Genomic DNA, 17,630 nt, shown 5'->3' with positions numbered 1-17,630 from the left:
AGGTGTCTACATCTTCTAAATTTTCTTGTACACTTGAATCATATGGTGTGACAGCAGCAATTCTTTTGGTTCAAATAGCTTTGTCACATCCTTTGACCATGCCTGACAGAGGTCAACATATGCAAAATAAGGACCTATGTCTTACAGAAGAAGGTGAGCATGTGGAAATATATATATATATTATTTCCAACAGGTTCCAGTATGCCACTGGGTCACTGTGGATCAAAAACTATTTTTGTGTTTAAACCTGTATGAAAGTGCCTGTGTATCAGTAATCTGCACAAAACAGTGTGGCTTAAAAGAGAGAAAGCATTTCAACGGTGTTTACATAAAAACAAACAAAAACAAAAAAAACACACACACACACACAAAAATTGTATTTCTTTTTCTCCTATGCTAAACTCACAAACTCACAAAGGTGTTGTTACAGAGCTTACGGAGAAAACTACATGTCAATATTCAATATCTTTTAAAAGCAATTTTTGTGATTGCTTCTTAAGCATTCTGGGAAATCCTTGAGGATCATGGTGATGGTCATTCCACAACGTGTCACAGGTTGTGTCTGTCTCTTTCCCCCCTCTTCAGCTATTACTCTCTCTCCCAATCTTCCCGTGATTCCCAGATATTCTTCTTTTTCCTCTCCTGTCTTGATTGTCCTTGCATACTTATTTAATAATCTTTATAGATTTCTTAAACCTTTACTTGAATACAGTTTAGCTCTTCGGCTTGTCACAGACCACTTTATCTGGTTCTTTGTGTACTCATAGCTCCTTTAAATGATTTATTTTGCATAACATGGATATGAAACCTGTCTCTAAGCCACAGCATCATAGGCCACGTTTTTTTATTTTACTCATGCTGAATACTGAAGTCAGTTCATGTATATAGGTAAGAATGGATATTTATACATACATTTGAACAAAACAAGGTATTCTGACTGTTCTGTTCTTCAGCTGGAATACAATGCTTATCTTCCTCTCCAAATTTTTTGAGCATAAGGGTTATAGTTTCCATGGAAACTTGTGACAGTGTGTTTGAGCATCAAATATTTTCCTTGTTGAAGAAGTTAGCTCAGCAAAATGTACAGTGGCCTTGGATAAATTGAAAATCCAGTCTGCTGAAGCGCATATTTTAATGCAAAGGATTGCTTATTTTTACCCTGTAAACAACTTTGCAGTATCATTGCCTGTAAAGGAAAAAGTTTTAATTGTGGAGTCTGTACCAAAGACTACATGTATTTGCAGTCACAAAGTTAAAAACAAAACAAAACAAAAATGCAATTGTCATTGTTGTCTTGCCTTAGATATATGATCAACATGGTTTACTATAACATTTTGTCAAATAAGAGTAAGCTGATTTAGCCATGTTATTCTTAATTCATTATTGTAACTTCAGAAGTATCTGAAAGAATAGCACTTCTCCCAAATTCATTAAATACTAAATATTTAATGCATCTGAAATCCTATAAAAGTCTCCCATAAAGTTCAAGAGACATAGTGTCTCCCCTGTAAAAAGCAATACTTTGTTTTACGCAAGTTTTATGACTCTTGTGCAAACTACATCTACAACCTAGCTAACAAAAGGAGCAAGGCAACCTATGAGTAACACACTGGATATGGCACTGCATGCCTGCAGACAAAATTGTGATTTAAGTCAAGAAGCAATTTCTTGGGGTCTAGAAGTCTACTTTGCCACTTAATGACAGGCAAACCCAGAAAAAAATGCAGTCACCTCAAGTCTGTTGTACCAGGGAACACTGCATCTCCAATATCAGGCATAAATGACAAAGCACAATGCAAGGTAGTGGGTAGTGTTTGGTTATAGGCATTGTTAGGAAACTTTAGGGGAAATATTTGTATTGGGTTTACATGGCAAGGTTTTGGTAGCTGGGGACTGCAGGAGTGGCCTCTGTGAGAAGAATCCAGAAGCTGCAGCATGGTAGTTAAGGGCCAGTTTCATCTGGCTACAAAGGGACATACTGCTGGCCAGAGTCAAGCCAGTGTGCAATGTTGTTTGCACCTCTGAAGTGCAGATAAGAGAAAGCAGAAAGAGATAAAATAAAATTACTGTGCAACATCAACTGGGAGAGAAAAGAGAGAACTATCCCTGCAGACTCCAAGGTGAGTGCAGCAGGTGTTCCACGCACGCAGCAGCAGTTCCCCTGCGGACTGTGGAGAGGCCCCTGGTGGCGCAGGCTGTCCCCCTGCAGCCCATGGGTCCCACATGGAGCAGATCTCCACGCTGCAGCCCGTGGAGGAGCCCCCGGCGGAGCAGGTGGATGTGGCCTGGAGGAGGCTGCGGCCTATGGAGAGGCCCTGCAGGAGCAGGCCCCGGGCTGGAGCTGCAGCCCGTGGAGAGGAGCCCACAAAGGAGCAGGGGGTCTAGGGGGAGCTGCCGCTCACCCATGGGGGACCCGTGCTGGAGCAGTTTGCTCCTGATGGATGGACCCCGTGGGACAGAGCTGTGTGGGAGCAGTTCCTGAAGAGCTGCTGCCTGTGGGCAGCCCCTGCAGGGTCAATTCAGAAGGATGGCATCCCATGGGAGGGACTCCACGTGAAGCAGGGGCAGAGAGGGACCGTGAAGGAGGAGCAAAGACAAAGCCTCGGGGATTTACTACAGTCCCCATTCCCGTTCCCCTGCGCCGCTCAAGGTAGGAGAGGGTGGATGGGGGGAAAGTGTTTTCAAGGTTTTGTTTGTTTGTTTGTTTGTTTCTCACTGCTCTAGGTTGTTAGTAATGCATAACATATTTTATTAATTTCCCTACACTGAGTCTGTTTTGCCAGTGACGATAAATAGTTGAGTGATTTCCCTGTTTTTGTCTCGACCCTTGAGCCCTTTTCTTTTTATTTTCTCCCTCTTTTTCTTTGAGAAGGGGGAGTGAGAGAGTGGTTGTGGGGGAGTTCAGTTGCCCAGCTTCCCTGCTAAATAAAACCACCACAATAATAAACTAATGTTTAAATAAACTAATGTAAAAAACTAAAAAACTAAAAGTAAAAAAGGCTAGGACTGATAGGATGTCAAAGAAAAATACCCTGAGTATTTTGTTTAAGTATTCCAGCATCCTCAGCAGCTGCCATTCATCATTTCTAGCTAAGCAGTCGAGATTTAAAAGTAGAATATTTGTGAATTATTATTCACATTGGGAAACTTAAAATTTTGTGGTTGTATAGATTTTTATGTATATGTGTATATAAATAATGTGTTTATCATGTAATTGCTTTGCATGACATTCAGAACAGTCTCTTATGCTTCAGCAAACCGAAAATTAAAAAAAAAAAAAAAAAGAAAGAAATTGTAACATTTAAAGATGTTGCTATATAAACAATTTTTGAAAGGCCTTACTTTCCTAAGCTCTTTATTAATACAGTCAAAACAATGCAAAATCTATTCACCTCCATCAACATATTACTGTGTTGGTAGAAAATAACATGATTTGGAGATACTGCCTGTTCCATAGCTACTAACTCTTCTCACAGGTTATTAGTGATAGGACTAGAGGGAATGGTCTCATGTTGCACCAGTGGAAATTCAGGTTGGAAATTAGGAGACATTTCTTCTCAGAAGGAGTAGGCAGGCATTGGAACAGGTTGCCCAGGGAGGTGGTGGAGTCACCAGCCCAGGGAATGTTCAAGGAAAGGTTGGACATGGTGCTTAGGGACACAATTTAGTGTTTGACATTGGTGGTAGGGGATGGTTGGACCAGATGGACACTGAGGGACACCACTGATCACCGGCCTCCACCTGGACATAGAGCCATTGACCACCACTCTCTGAGTGTGCCCTTCAGGCCAATTCCCTATCCACTGAATGGTCCACCCATCAAGTCTGTATCTCTCCAGTTTGGAGATCAGGATGTGAACTTTATTCTATAATTACATTAGAGCAAGGAAACAAATCTGAAAGTGGTCTTGTGATGGATACAGATTCCACAGATAGTTAAGAGATTAATGTTGTGGGTTTTTTGTTATGTTATTTATTTATTTATTTTTGTTCTAGTGTATGTTAACATAGGCTGACACTGCTTAAAGTGATGATAGTACAGAAAATTAGAATGAAATAGAGGGAAAGGTTATTAATTATACAGTCTGATACAAGCTGCTAAAGCCGAGTTAGAAGCATACCTCTAAATGGAGAAATAATATATTTGACATAGAATACCTTGATGAAGTCTGATTTACATTTGAAAGCCAGTTGAGTACTGTCAGAAGGATTATTGTTTTACAAAAGAGAATAAACAAGAATGACATTAGAAGCATGAGAATTTCAAGCTATGCAGGAAGAGTCACATCAGAGGATGAATTAATTTTAACATAATTATTTTAATTTCTCTCTAAGCCTACTGAAGCTACTGACTTGATATTGTTGTACAGCTGTGTTTACTTTTTAACTCAAATTAGGTTGTAATCCCAGTCTGTCCATGACTAAAAAGCAATCTCATTTTGGCTGTGAGGTACTGAGGTTATTTTGGGAGGCTTATTGTATTTTTATTAATCAGTGACTTACTCTCTGAAGTTATTGATATATGTTTCCTTTCTTCCCAAGACATCAGGGGGTTCTCATGACATGTATGTTGTAGGTTCAAGAAGTCACCCTCATCGCACTAGTTCCTCCCTTCCAGTCAATAGTTCACTCAATGAATTCTCTTTGCTTAGAAACATTTTCAACAGCCACAAAGACCACAGTGTGCTCCACGCTGTGGAGCAGAGGGGAACAATCACCTCAGCCTTCTGGACATGCTTCTTTTGGTGCAGCCCAAGATACGGTTGGCTTTCTGGGCACCAGGCATGCATCACTGAGTCACGCTGAGCTTTTCATCAACCAGTACCCCTAGGTTCTTCTCCTCAGGGCTGTTCTCAATGTTTTCTCTGCCCAGCCTGTATTTGTGCTTGGGATTCCCCTAACTCAGTTGCAGGACCTTGTATTTGGCCTTCTTGAATTTCATGAGGCTCATGAAGCTATACTGACACGATAAAGGTAGGATTGAGTTAGAGTGGCAAGCAGTAGCAAATTCCAGCTACTTGTAGGACAACTGAATGGATCTTTCTCAGTGGTGCTGACAGTTGTGGAAGTGATAATCATGTGTGACGTATTTCTTTTATTTACTGGGAGGTTATGCTGTGATCTGTTTTGTGCTATTACACATAAAAGGAATCAGGAAGGCAGGGTGCAAGTAAAGAGAAGGGCTTAAAGGAGGACTGCAAGAGACTGAGAGAGGGATGAGAATAGCAGGCAGAAGACAGGCAGCTATGATTCAAAAGGGACAAAAGGAAAAATCATAACTTTTTTTTGGGTGACTGTATAAATTTGGTGCAACTTAGAAATCCACTCAGCATTGCTGTACTGGTAGGAGACTGAAGGAAAGAAGCCACCCTAAAAGCTTGCAAGAGAGATTTGCTTGTGTGCCTCCAACTTCTATTGTGCCTTAGCAGACACTCCAAGTTTTATGCATCTAAATTAACTCATTTAGAAGACAAAGTTCCAATAAAACACAACTTCTAAAATTCTACGAAATTTGGTGTTTTGGTGTGTCCTGTTGTGTGGTAAATATGGAAATTATCATGTCTTAGACCAACCCTGACCAACTCAAGATCTTGTCTCAACATGTCACCAGCATGATCGGTACATATGCAGTGTATGCACAGATTAAGTGATTATTTGAAAATACAAGTTTATAATCTTGTAGCTGGTGAATACTTTATTTGAAGGTTGTTTACCCAGATACACGCCAATGCTGTGCTTCTTGCCTGAGACACAATCCCAGTTTGTGTGGTTTATGGCACAGTTCTGGGGAGGCCAAGATCTCCCAGCTGAGGACAGAAAAAGATTGTGCTGTTACTGGCTTTTCTTGCAATGTAGCTGAGAGTGCAGAAGAAAAAGTAATTGATTCAGGAATGAATGCCCTAAAAGTGGAAATATGGAACCAGAAGCTTCCCTGCAGTCATAGAAATGTCATAGAAGTGTATAATTAAACAATGAACATAGCTTTGTTTTATTATGAACATAACTTTTATTATTATTATTATTAATACTTGTTTCTTCCAACCTGCATGATTTTGAAGATTATCTAATGGAATAATTATTGGAATATATTTTTTATATCTTGAAATACTACTAAATTCTGAAACTAGGATACACTTATGGAAGTACAGATCAAGTTAATACAGCAGACGATGAGTGTTTGGGATATTTAATGTAACAGTTATTTTCTACTATGAACTCATTTATTTGCTAACAATATATTTATTAAAATTGGAAGCACCTTGTTTTGACTTTATTAAAGTAAATCAATTATTCTTTGGATGTGATTCTGAGAAGGTTGAATAACACCCCACCCCACCCCTTCTCCAAATCCCCTATTTTTTCTTTTTCTTTTTCTTTTTCTTTTTCTTTTTCTTTTTCTTTTTCTTTTTCTTTTTCTTTTTCTTTTTCTTTTTCTTTTTCTTTTTCTTTTTCTTTTTCTTTTTCTTTTTCTCTTTCTTTCTCTTTCTCATTTTTTCTCTTCCTTTTTCCTTTTCCTTTTCCTTTTCCTTTTCCTTTTCCTTTTCCTTTTCCTTTTCCTTTTCCTTTTCCTTTTCCTTTTCCTTTTCCTTTTCCTTTTCCTTTTCCTTTTCCTTTTCCTTTTCCTTTTCCTTTTCCTTGACATACAGACCAGATTTTTGCTTAGGATATCCTATCCCAAATGCCTATTCTGCTGCTTCTCAGGAGATATCTCCAGTCTGTTGAACTACATTATTCTGTATCAATTCTGTTTAAAGTCTTTCAGCTCACATTTTCTCTCTTTTATGAGGCAATTTGTATTTTCATTTCAGTAGGAGCACAAGTATTAATAAAGTCACAAGCACAAGAGGAGCATCAGCAGTCTAGCTTTTACCATGGTAGTCTAGCTCTAGTTTTATTTAAAAGTCTTAAATTACAGAAATTATTTTGAGTTGAGTGAAATACTACAATTAAATGTTTTGATTTGCTGATTATTAAATTAGCAAAAGACACCCTTTTTGTCTGTCATTTGGCAACCAAATAGGTAAAAAAAAAAACAAGCGATAACACAGTCATAAATGACAGTTTGATGCTACTGGTGTTACATCTTGCATGAAAGCCTGCTTCAATTTTCCTTTTCCTTTTTTTATGACTGAAGAAAAACTTCTCATGATGATCCTCCTATACATTAACCTCAATTCCTACTCACTTAATAAAGCACTCTCAGTTTATTTTTGTCTTTAATTATGTACAAACTAACATGTACCAAATATGCTGCTATTTGAGTTACTCTTGTTTCTGTTTATTTTGTGAATCAACTAACTTCCACAAACTCCCTTCATATGTGTATTTACAAAAGCCTCTCAGTAATTATATGTTGTGTAATAGTAGAAAGACCGTGCTTCCTTATCCTTATCACTTATCCTTAACATTCCACCATTACCAGCACCATCAATTAATTTATAATATAATATTTTATATTTTAATTTTTGTTTGTTTGTTTGTTTGTTTTTCCCCAATATGATATTACTGGAAGAGGGTAAAAGAAAATAGTCTCCATGAAAAATCTATTTTTATTCTGTTTTTTGCTGCACTTTTAATCTTTCTGAATTTCTTTGCTCCTACTATCCTGTAATCAGCATCTTTCCCATATTAGAGAAACATAGTTGTATGGTTGTCATCATTAGGACTAGTATATACATGTATTTTACATTATAATGGTTCTAATCAGGAAAGAAATGCTGAGCATATCTTTTTGTTTGATTTACCCCTTGTTAATATTCTTACACAAAAAAGCACTACACAAGGTCATTAAGACTTCTTAGCTGATAGATGATAACAAGCAATTATAAGCAGGGAATCTTCACATCATAGAGAAAACTCCTTTTGATCTAGTTTTATATTTATATTTGTAGTGACTTGAAAAAATTTTGAAATGTTAATGAAAAGTTTCAGAAAATCAAAATCCGTGATAGTTTAGTTAATAAACAATAGGTCAGTTCAGAAATGAGTCTAAACTGATCATTAAAATAAATTTATGTTAATGCTGTGTGTTTTAAGAAAGCAAATCTGTCTTTCACCAAACTTGAAAGATTATGCATGAAAAAAAAATATATCTGAAAGTACACTTTCAAGATGGTAAGTTATACCTGAATAATAAGATATTGAAAAGAATTTAGGGATTATGATAATTATCACACTGAAGTTCTTTGGTGTATTTCTTTAGTTATACAGTTTAGTTATCTAGTTTCTTGCATCAGAAAAGGAAAACTAGAGAACAATGCAGCGATGCTATTCCTTTTAGGTATAATTAATAACACTGGTAAAGACATGATGTCTAGACCAGTTAAACACATTTGAAAAAGGATGTCAGCAACCTGTAAGAGTTTCAGAGAACAATACAAATATAGTCAGAGGCTTGGAAACATGTCTACTTCCAAAAATACAAAGCAAATTAATAGAATTTATCCAATAACAAAACATGTAGGAGTTGTTCATATATGTGCATTGATGGAGAAAACACTTCAGGTTTTAGCTCATATCATTCTCTAGCAGAGAACAGGACGATACATCCTTCCAGATTATCAATAATATTTATGTCTTATAATACATTTATGTAACAAGTATATGTCAAAAGGCTGGAATCTCTCCCAGAAACCATTTATTTATGAAATAAGTCAAAATGATGAAAACTGAACAGAAATGGAAAAGTAGGAAGCATATAACAACATCTGAGAAACAATTTTAAGAAGACAAATTGGGTGTACTTCTTAACTGATACTGGTGAACATCTGTTTAACTGGCAAACGTGATAAAAGTATGCTGTAGTGGACAAAATCATCCCTAGAAGAGATAATGGTGATTTAATGCCTTTGTGAAAGGTAATAGTGAGATCCCATGTATAGATATAATTGCACTTGAAAGTCAATTTCAAAGCATTATTAAATGCAGAGAAAATAATTGAATGTGATGATCAGATAGAGTGGGAACCAGAAGACCCTGACTTGCTGAACATGCAATTGATAAAAAACATCATTGTTTTCTGTGATTTTCCTTTTCAATACTTCCAGTGATGGTGACTCAATCACTTTCCTGGGCAGCCTATTCCAATGCTTCACAGCCCTTTCAGTGAAGAATTTTTTCCTAATATCCAACCTAAGCCTCCCATGGTGCAATTTAAGGCCATTTCCACTTGTCCTTTTGCTTTTGCTTGGGAGAAGAGACCAATCCTCACCCCACTAAAACCTCCTTTGAGGTAGTTGTAGAGAGTGATAGTGTCTCCCTTGAGCCTCTTTTACTCTAGGCTAAATAACCTCAGTTCCCTCAGCTGCTACTCATAAATCTTGTTTTGTAGACCCTTCAGCAGCTTCACTGCCCTTCTTTGGACACACTCCAGCACCTCGATGTCCTTCTTGTAGTGAGAGGCCCAAAACTAAACACGGTAGTCAAGGTGCAGTCTCACCACCAGAGCTGAGTACAGACGGATGATCACTTTCCTAGTTCTTATGGCCTATTGCTGATACAAGTCAGGATGCTGTTGGCCTTCTTGGCCATATGAGCACACTGCTGGCTCATATTCAGCCGGATTTCAACCAATACCCCCAGGTCCCTTTCCACCAGCCACCTTTCCAACCACACTGTAACACTGCATGGGGTTGTTGTGCCCCAAGTGCAGGACCTCACACTTGGCCTTGTTGAACTTCATACAGTTGGCCACAGCCCATTGACCCAGTTTATCCAGATCCTTCTGTAGAGCCTTCCTGCCCTCAAGCAGATCAGCATGTGGTGTAATGAGATCAGTTTCAGTGACAGAAGAACTAGATGCTCGTTCCTGAAGCAGTCCTGGGTAAGTTGAGTTGTTTACAGGAACAGTTTAAATCAAAGGACTATGTTCAGCTTCATAACATATGTTCCTAGATGTGAACTGATAGAAGAATGAATTTCAGATTTGTACAGTTGACATAGGCAAAAGATATTTAGAGGTCAGTTGCTTTTAAAATATCATGTTATATAGAGAGTGATGAATAAATATGAACACATACAATGAGGATTGAAATGTTTTTGCCTGGCTTTATAAATTAGGTAAACAAGGTAATAGCCTTGAGGAGCACAGGCTTCTCTGATCTTCCTCAGTCTGTGCTGTCTGCATTCTTATTAAATAATCAGTGGGAAACAGATGGAGACTGAAAAACAGCTCATCTTCAGTGACTATGAATATTTGTGCACTTTTTTATATTTTATTATTATTATTTTTTGAGTGAAGAACGACTACTGAGCAAATAGCATTTTTTTTAACTGGCTCATGTTGATCAATGTAAGTGTATCTCGACTCTCAAGGAAACTGAATTATAAACACTGTTGCTGTCCTTCCTGAATATATTAATAAACCCAGCAAAATAAATGACTACAGTCCATGGCATTTGACTTAACCACCCCAAATCGTCTCAGTCATTCCATATCTAAAATTAACAATGTCATAAGATATTATTCCTTTAAAAGTTTTGGACTTTTTTTTTTTTTTTTTGGGGGGGGGGGGAGAAGGGGGCAGACAAAAATGTGAATTTGTTTACCTCATAAATGTCACATATATTAAAACTATTAATTTGAAAATGAGTTTTAATTTAATTTATTCGGTTTTAATTATATTTTAATATGCAGCTTTTCTTTCCATGACAGTAATCATGTCATAGGAAGCAGGAGCAGCATTGCTAACAATCTACATTGCTGTATTTCTTGCTAAGGCTGTACTTGTATTTTCAAGGTACAATTTGAAGTAGCTGTTGTGAAGGGCAAGGAAAAGATATGCTTTAGGTAACAATTCTCTCTGATTTTCTTTCATTCACTTCTTTCTTCTACATGGTTCTGCAATATATTATTCTGGATGCAAGGTCAAGTATCCAGAAGCTGGAAACACCACCGTTATAGTTGCTTTTATAACTATAATTAGGTGTCTTATACGTGAATTACTAAGGGGATATTTGATAAATGATTTTCTAGTTCCATGGCTGTAAAGAACACTGAAAAAAACACTGAATAGAAGGGAATTTTGGTAGAGAAGGTACAGAATAAACCATTGTGAAAACAGGATAATAACAGCATATATATATATATATATATATATATATATATATATATATATACAAAGTTGTAGACTAGAAACAATGAATGCCTTTGCCAGGTACTCAGTGAAAGAGGAAGGATGATTATATATAATGACAAGAATGCCAAGTTTTTGAAGTTTTTCTTGCTGAGTTTGTAGTTTTTAAGACTTTCATGCTTAGTAAGTTGCTATGATCAGAAGCTTAGTACAGCTAATGGCGTGTATCAGTGTGGAAACTGAAGTAGAGGTAGCTTAGATTTGCTAAATGGTTTTAGATTAAGTGGATTTACAGAAATTCATATAGGCTACCTAAGGATTTTTTCATCCTTGGGTACTTAAAAAAATAATCAGAGTTTGTAAAGGAAGGGAGAAATTCCAGAAAATTAGGCAGTAATATATATTTATACTGCTTTTAAACAAAAAAAGGAAAGAAGAAAAGATATGGAGATATTAGGTAGTTCAGCATACTGTTGTGTTTTTAACCCCAGCAGGAAGCTCAGCACCACATGGTTGCTCACTCATTTCCCCTAGGTAGGATGGGGGAGAGAACTGGAAAGGTAAAATTGAGAGAACTCATGGGTTGAGACAAAGACATTTAAGTAAGTAAAGCAGAAGATGTATGCACAAAGAAAACAAAAACAGGAATTTATTCAGTGCTTCCCATTGGCAGGCAGGTGTTCAGGCATTCCCAGGAAAGCAGGGCTCACAATGTGTTACGGTTTCTTGGTTTCAAATTCCATCACTCCGAATGTCCCCTCCTTCACCCCTCTTTCTTTGCCCCATTTTTTATTGCTAAGCATGACACCATATGGCATGGGACATCCCTTTGGTCAGTCTGGGTCCCAGCTGTGTCCCTTCCCAGCTCCTGGTGTGCCCCCCAGCCTCCTCGCTGGAAGGGCAGCACAAGAAGCAGAAAAGTCCTTGGCTCTGTGTAAGCACTGCTCCGCAACAACTAAAAATATCTGTGTGTTATCACCACTGTTTTCATCAAAAATCCAAAGCACAGCTTCATACTGACCTCCACAAAGAGAATCAACTCTATCCCAGCCAACTCTATCTCCTACCTTCATTATATAAAAAATAAGTGAAAAACCCCAAAACCTAGAAATATGTATATATAAATATATATTAAGAGGGGAATGAGTAACAGCCAACATGCACCTGTCAAGAGCAAAACAAATCAAACCAACCCAATTTCTTTTTGTGATGGTAAAAAAAGTTATTTTGAAAGGAGTTACAATTGTCACACACCTTAAAACAAAATCAGAGGACAGAATGACTGCTACATAAGCAACTCGGACAAACACTATCTAGCTGAAACCACAGTAGAAGGGTGCACAGATGGTTAAATAGTGTTGAACAGATAGTCCTCAGACTGAAAACTGCATCAAGCAGGGCAGCCAAGGAATCTGTCCTACATCTTTTACTCAGTATTGTAATTAGCAATTTAGACATGAGACGAGAAAATTGTTAAGCAGTTTTTAAAGGATATGAAAATGCAAGGAAAAGCATTGGACCTTCGAGTACATTAAATGACTTGGAAACAGTCCAGTGGAGAGTAACAAGGTTGCTCAACAAGGTTGCTCAACAAGGTTGCTCAAAGAGATGAGAAAATGTTGAAATAATTGGGATTATTTAAAACAGAGAAGAGAAAACTGAGAGGATGACATGATAATGATCATCAGGTATGTTTAAGGTTGTCACTAGGAAAAAAAATAGACTGCTGTGACCACAAGGAATAGGACAAAAAGTAATGGTCACAGAGCCATCCAAGCACATACACTAAATGATTCTATTGATCAGTTACAGACATGCGCTGCCAGAATTTAGAAATCTATCACCTACTTACTAATTGAGACACGTAGCACAGCACCTATAAACTAGATCTGAATCTATTAGTCAAACCAACATACTGTCTGTGTGGAAAGAATTTCACTGCGTATGAGATACTGTCTCATCTGTGAGATCTTTTTATATCCTTTTTTTTTCTTTTTTTTTTGGGGGGGGAGAGGTGCCGCAGTCCTCTGACTGATCACAGATACAGCAATAACTGCAGCATAAGAATCACTTATGAGAAGTTTGTGGCTTAGAGTACCATGATATTCAGATTTATTTTGAAAGCAATTTATATACACCTCCACTTATTTCAGAGTAACTGGCTATTTTCAATGTGCTTTAATGGGCAGGATTAGTCATGATGTGCAAGTGAATGTCAAGAAATGCTTGTTCTTTCTGCTAGATTTCACTAATGTAGAAACAATCAATCAGCACTGCTCACTTAATTCCTAGTCTAACAATCTGTTTACAGTGGAGCATTTGTGATGTTGCCTGTCAGTTCACATTACCTTTTGACCAGTCGCTTCCCAAGAATGGCACTGCCAGAAGCAGTTGACTTTGACAGTAGCAGTATATTCCATAGGCCACTCTAATGCGTAAGTTAGCCTTTTCACAGTAGCCCCAGTGAACTATGCTAACTTCTAAAGACAATTAAAACTAGGCAGCCTCTAGGGTTCTGTGACTTAAAGTAGATTTGATCAAATATAATGAGCTTTTAGGGCAATTTCTGAAATGTAGTTTCAAGTAAAATTCAATTGTGATCAAATATTACATTCTGAAACAGAAAGTAGCCTAATGGTTTAAAAATATTATATAAACCCTTTTTATTAAACATCCTCAGATCCCCAACTGCCCAAAAATATGAAATATGATTTTTCTTTGAATACATTGTACCTGTTATATTCTTCAATATAGCAAAATCTATTATTTGTTGAGCCAGGATAGATGAAACTGAGCTGAAATTTCATGTCTCCCTGTTCATAACTGATTTCTCTTTCAGAAATAAAATATTGTTTGTTCTTGAAAATTCCTCTCACATCATGATCCTAACTACATAAATATTTTAACTTATTGAAAGTTCTAATACACGAGTAAAAACATTCTGTTTTTCCAAGGTACTAATGTTCTTTGTAAAATAAGTTGCAGACCAATTACATCAGAGTTACATGGAAAGATTTGTGTCTAGGTAGTACCTAACAATATAACCTTTAAGTGATTATTAATTCAACAGTGTAATTCCTGCATAAATGCTACTACACAATATCATAAATGTGTTCTGAAGAATGCTGTAAAGCACTGCACCACACTGCTGGTGTGTCAAGCTCCAGCCTTGGTACTTACACTAGCAAATCCACTCCATCAGGTCTGCATTTTAAACTGTTTTCTTAATAATGGTGGAAACCAGAATTCCCCTACATATTAACGAATGTGCTGCTAATGACCTTTACGTTTGTGTGGGCTTTTGCAAAGTTTGATTCAATGGCAGAAGTTAAAAAATAGGTTTTTCTTACAAGTTTTGTGAAAAAGCAGGTAGGAGGACGTGAGTGGTGTTGGAAAGGAAATAATCCACCTTATACCCCAAAGACTAGACACAGCAGTCATTGAAAACCAGGATCACAGTTTTTTGTATAAATGCAACAACTTATTTAAATTTCCAGAGATATTATCCAGACAGTTTACCTTTTGTCAAACTTAATTTTCATCTGATTTTTTTTATTTGTGTACAAATCGTTTTCTTTTACTTCCTTGATTCCAATTATATTTCAGGTGGAAAACAAATTATGAAAACTCATTTGAAACAAAAATTTGAAAATTTGAAAACAAATTTGAAAACTTATTCAAAAAAAAAAAAAAACACAAAGCAAACAAAAACTCACAGAGAACTTTCCTGAAGTTTGGCAGTAATACAGTTTGCGACTGCCAAAAGTACCTTTCAGATTTCTAATGAAAATCTGGTTTGTCTTGTGTAAGTTATACAAGCTAAAAAAAAAAAATATAACAATAATCCTTATTTAGTAAGAAATGTTTTCAAAAAATGTTGTCTCTAAAATGTCAGCAGACCTCCTTCATGTTACATTTAGATGGGACAGTAGCGCACCATTTTATAAACCTCCTCTGTGTCTTTGGCATCCACCCATGCAATGAAATCCTCTTTACTGCAGGATTTGAATAGACACACAAATAAATGATGCTGAAATCGTGGAGAAGAGAACTGGTGCAAGAGTGTGGAAGTGACATGGAGATGCAAATCAGAAAGAAGCATAGAATTGAAAAGGATAGCTTCAAATGAAGCTGGGATTGTTGTCTTTCACAGCTCTAGCATAAAGCTGTCTAAGAAACTTATGTTTATCTGTATTCCGTTTCCAGCCCATAGCAGTTTTACATCTACTTGTTCTTGTCCCAACAGTGTTTTCATTTAATAGCTTTTATTTCTCCCTGGGCTTATCCCTCTGACATTCTAACAAGCAGCAATCATCTCTTTTCTCAACTTTTCTTTATTTAAATAAAAATAAAATTTAATAAATAATAAAATTTAATACAATAAAAGTTCATTATCATAGGATAAGCTCTGGCTAGAAATTATTTTATATTTTTTTAATGGAGAAATATACATAGAATGAGACCATAATTTTCTTTAACCTGTTTTTATGAATGAGATGCATTTGGGTATTTTAACTCATGGAGCTCACACCTCACAAAGTAGCAGGCATGCTGTGGCTATCTGGTAGACATTATTCTAATAGCAGTTTCAGATAGGAGTCTGTTAAATATAAGGAATCCGCACCAAAGCCATTAAATCTCTACAAGACAAAAAGAAACAGCCAATTTGCCAAAGTTACCACAATTAAAATAACAGATATATTTTTTTGTGATCTCTCATATGTTGATGAACATATAAGTGAGTAATGTTCATGTTTATTTTCTGTAGATAGTTTTTTTTGTTTTTTGTTTTTTTTTTTCAGGAATTAAATGGTGGAGGAATACAAAGGCTAATTATTTATATATATTGATCAGCTATTTAATTTGTCATTTTTATACCATATAAAATGAGTTAGGGCTACATACAGCATTAGGATGTAACATCTACATGAAGAAAGAAGTGTGAGTGACAGAGGAAGGGAAGGGAAGGGAAGGGAAGGGAAGGGAAGGGAAGGGAAGGGAAGGGAAGGGAAGGGAAGGGAAGGGAAGGGAAGGGAAGGGAAGGGAAGGGAAGGGAAGGGAAGGGAAGGGAAGGGAAGGGAAGGGAAGGGAAGGGAAGGGAAGGGAAGGGAAGGGAAGGGAAGGGAAGGGAAGGGAAGGGAAGGGAAGGGAAGGGAAGGAAGGAAGGAAGGAAGGAAGGAAGGAAGGAAGGAAGGAAGGAAGGAAGGAAGGAAGGAAGGAAGGAAGGAAGGAAGGGAAAGAGAGAGAGGGGAGAGAGGGAGAGAATCTGGCTGGAATTATAAAATCCCTACCTTAGAAAGGCTTTATATACTTCAAATTTGCCAAGGATAAAATGTGAAAATTTATGCTATTTAACCCTGTTCTGCTTATCTTGCCAGACATACTCAGGTGAAACGTAATATACTTCTTGGGCTGGCTTTCAAATAACCTGGGGCAACCAAAACAGAAGCACTCAGAATAACAATTTGTTTTGCAAACAACTTCTGAATGTAACATCTGGAAGTGAGGACATTTGTGACCATGTCCTTATGATTTTAATGTTTTTCTTTTTTTTTTTTTTTTCATATGAAAACATTTAATTTAAAATATTTTATTACCATAAGGAACTAAAATATTTATCACAGATAAATTGCTTGCAAAGGGGATAATTTGGCAATAACTGCTTACTGTGTTAATTTCTGATAAATCACGAATAGTCTTTTTTCTTGGACTTTTAATAAACTGCATGCCATTTCATTAATATTCTGGATGATTAATCCCCACACACTCCTGGGAGAAAGCAAATTCAGTTTTGACTTTTAAGATATTTCTAAAGGTTTGCCACCATTGCTACATGAAATACTATTTAAATTATTTGAAAACTCATTCAACTCTAATAACTTCTTGTATTTCATCTAAAAGGTGTGACACATTTCAGATAAAATGAAATGCATTGAAGTGTTTCTGTTCTTATATATAGTGTATAAATGTTTCCTTTACTTACTTCTTGCTTCCATCTTTTGATGTAAATAATTTCAGCTTTCAAATGTGGCTATATAATATGTATGATATAAATCTTTATTAATTTTATTTTAAAAATTGGAACTATACTTGAAAAAGAATGTTTAAGCACTTTATTAACTTAGGTAAAACCAGATTTTAGGGACATTAGCTAGAATATCAGTAATGATCAATAGGACTTATAATTACTCTAGAGAAACATGTACATGGAGAATAGGAAAAATGAAACATTGTTTTAATTAGGGAAATCATGACCAACCTTCTATACAATCTTCTTTCATTTCTTAACCAAAGGAAATATGATAGCTTTGTTATCATAAGGAGAAATTATTCAAGTATTGTAACATGTATATGAAATTAGGGGAAGACAAAACTTAAAGTAGTTGTGTTTATGTGAATTATTGTGATTTAGAGATACTCCCGGGGAACCTTCCCTCTGTTCAGCTTGGATTGAGGTTCAAAGTGATTTAATACAACTTGACAAAACCTTAGGCAATCTCAGAACAAGAGTATAGTTCCTTAAAAATGTTCAGTCATGCCTTGATGCCTCTTAAAG

This window comes from Netta rufina (genome assembly GCF_964035555.1).
Source record: "Netta rufina genome assembly, chromosome: 2".
Lineage (NCBI taxonomy): Eukaryota > Metazoa > Chordata > Aves > Anseriformes > Anatidae > Netta > Netta rufina.
Note: the sequence above shows the minus strand (reverse complement) of the source record.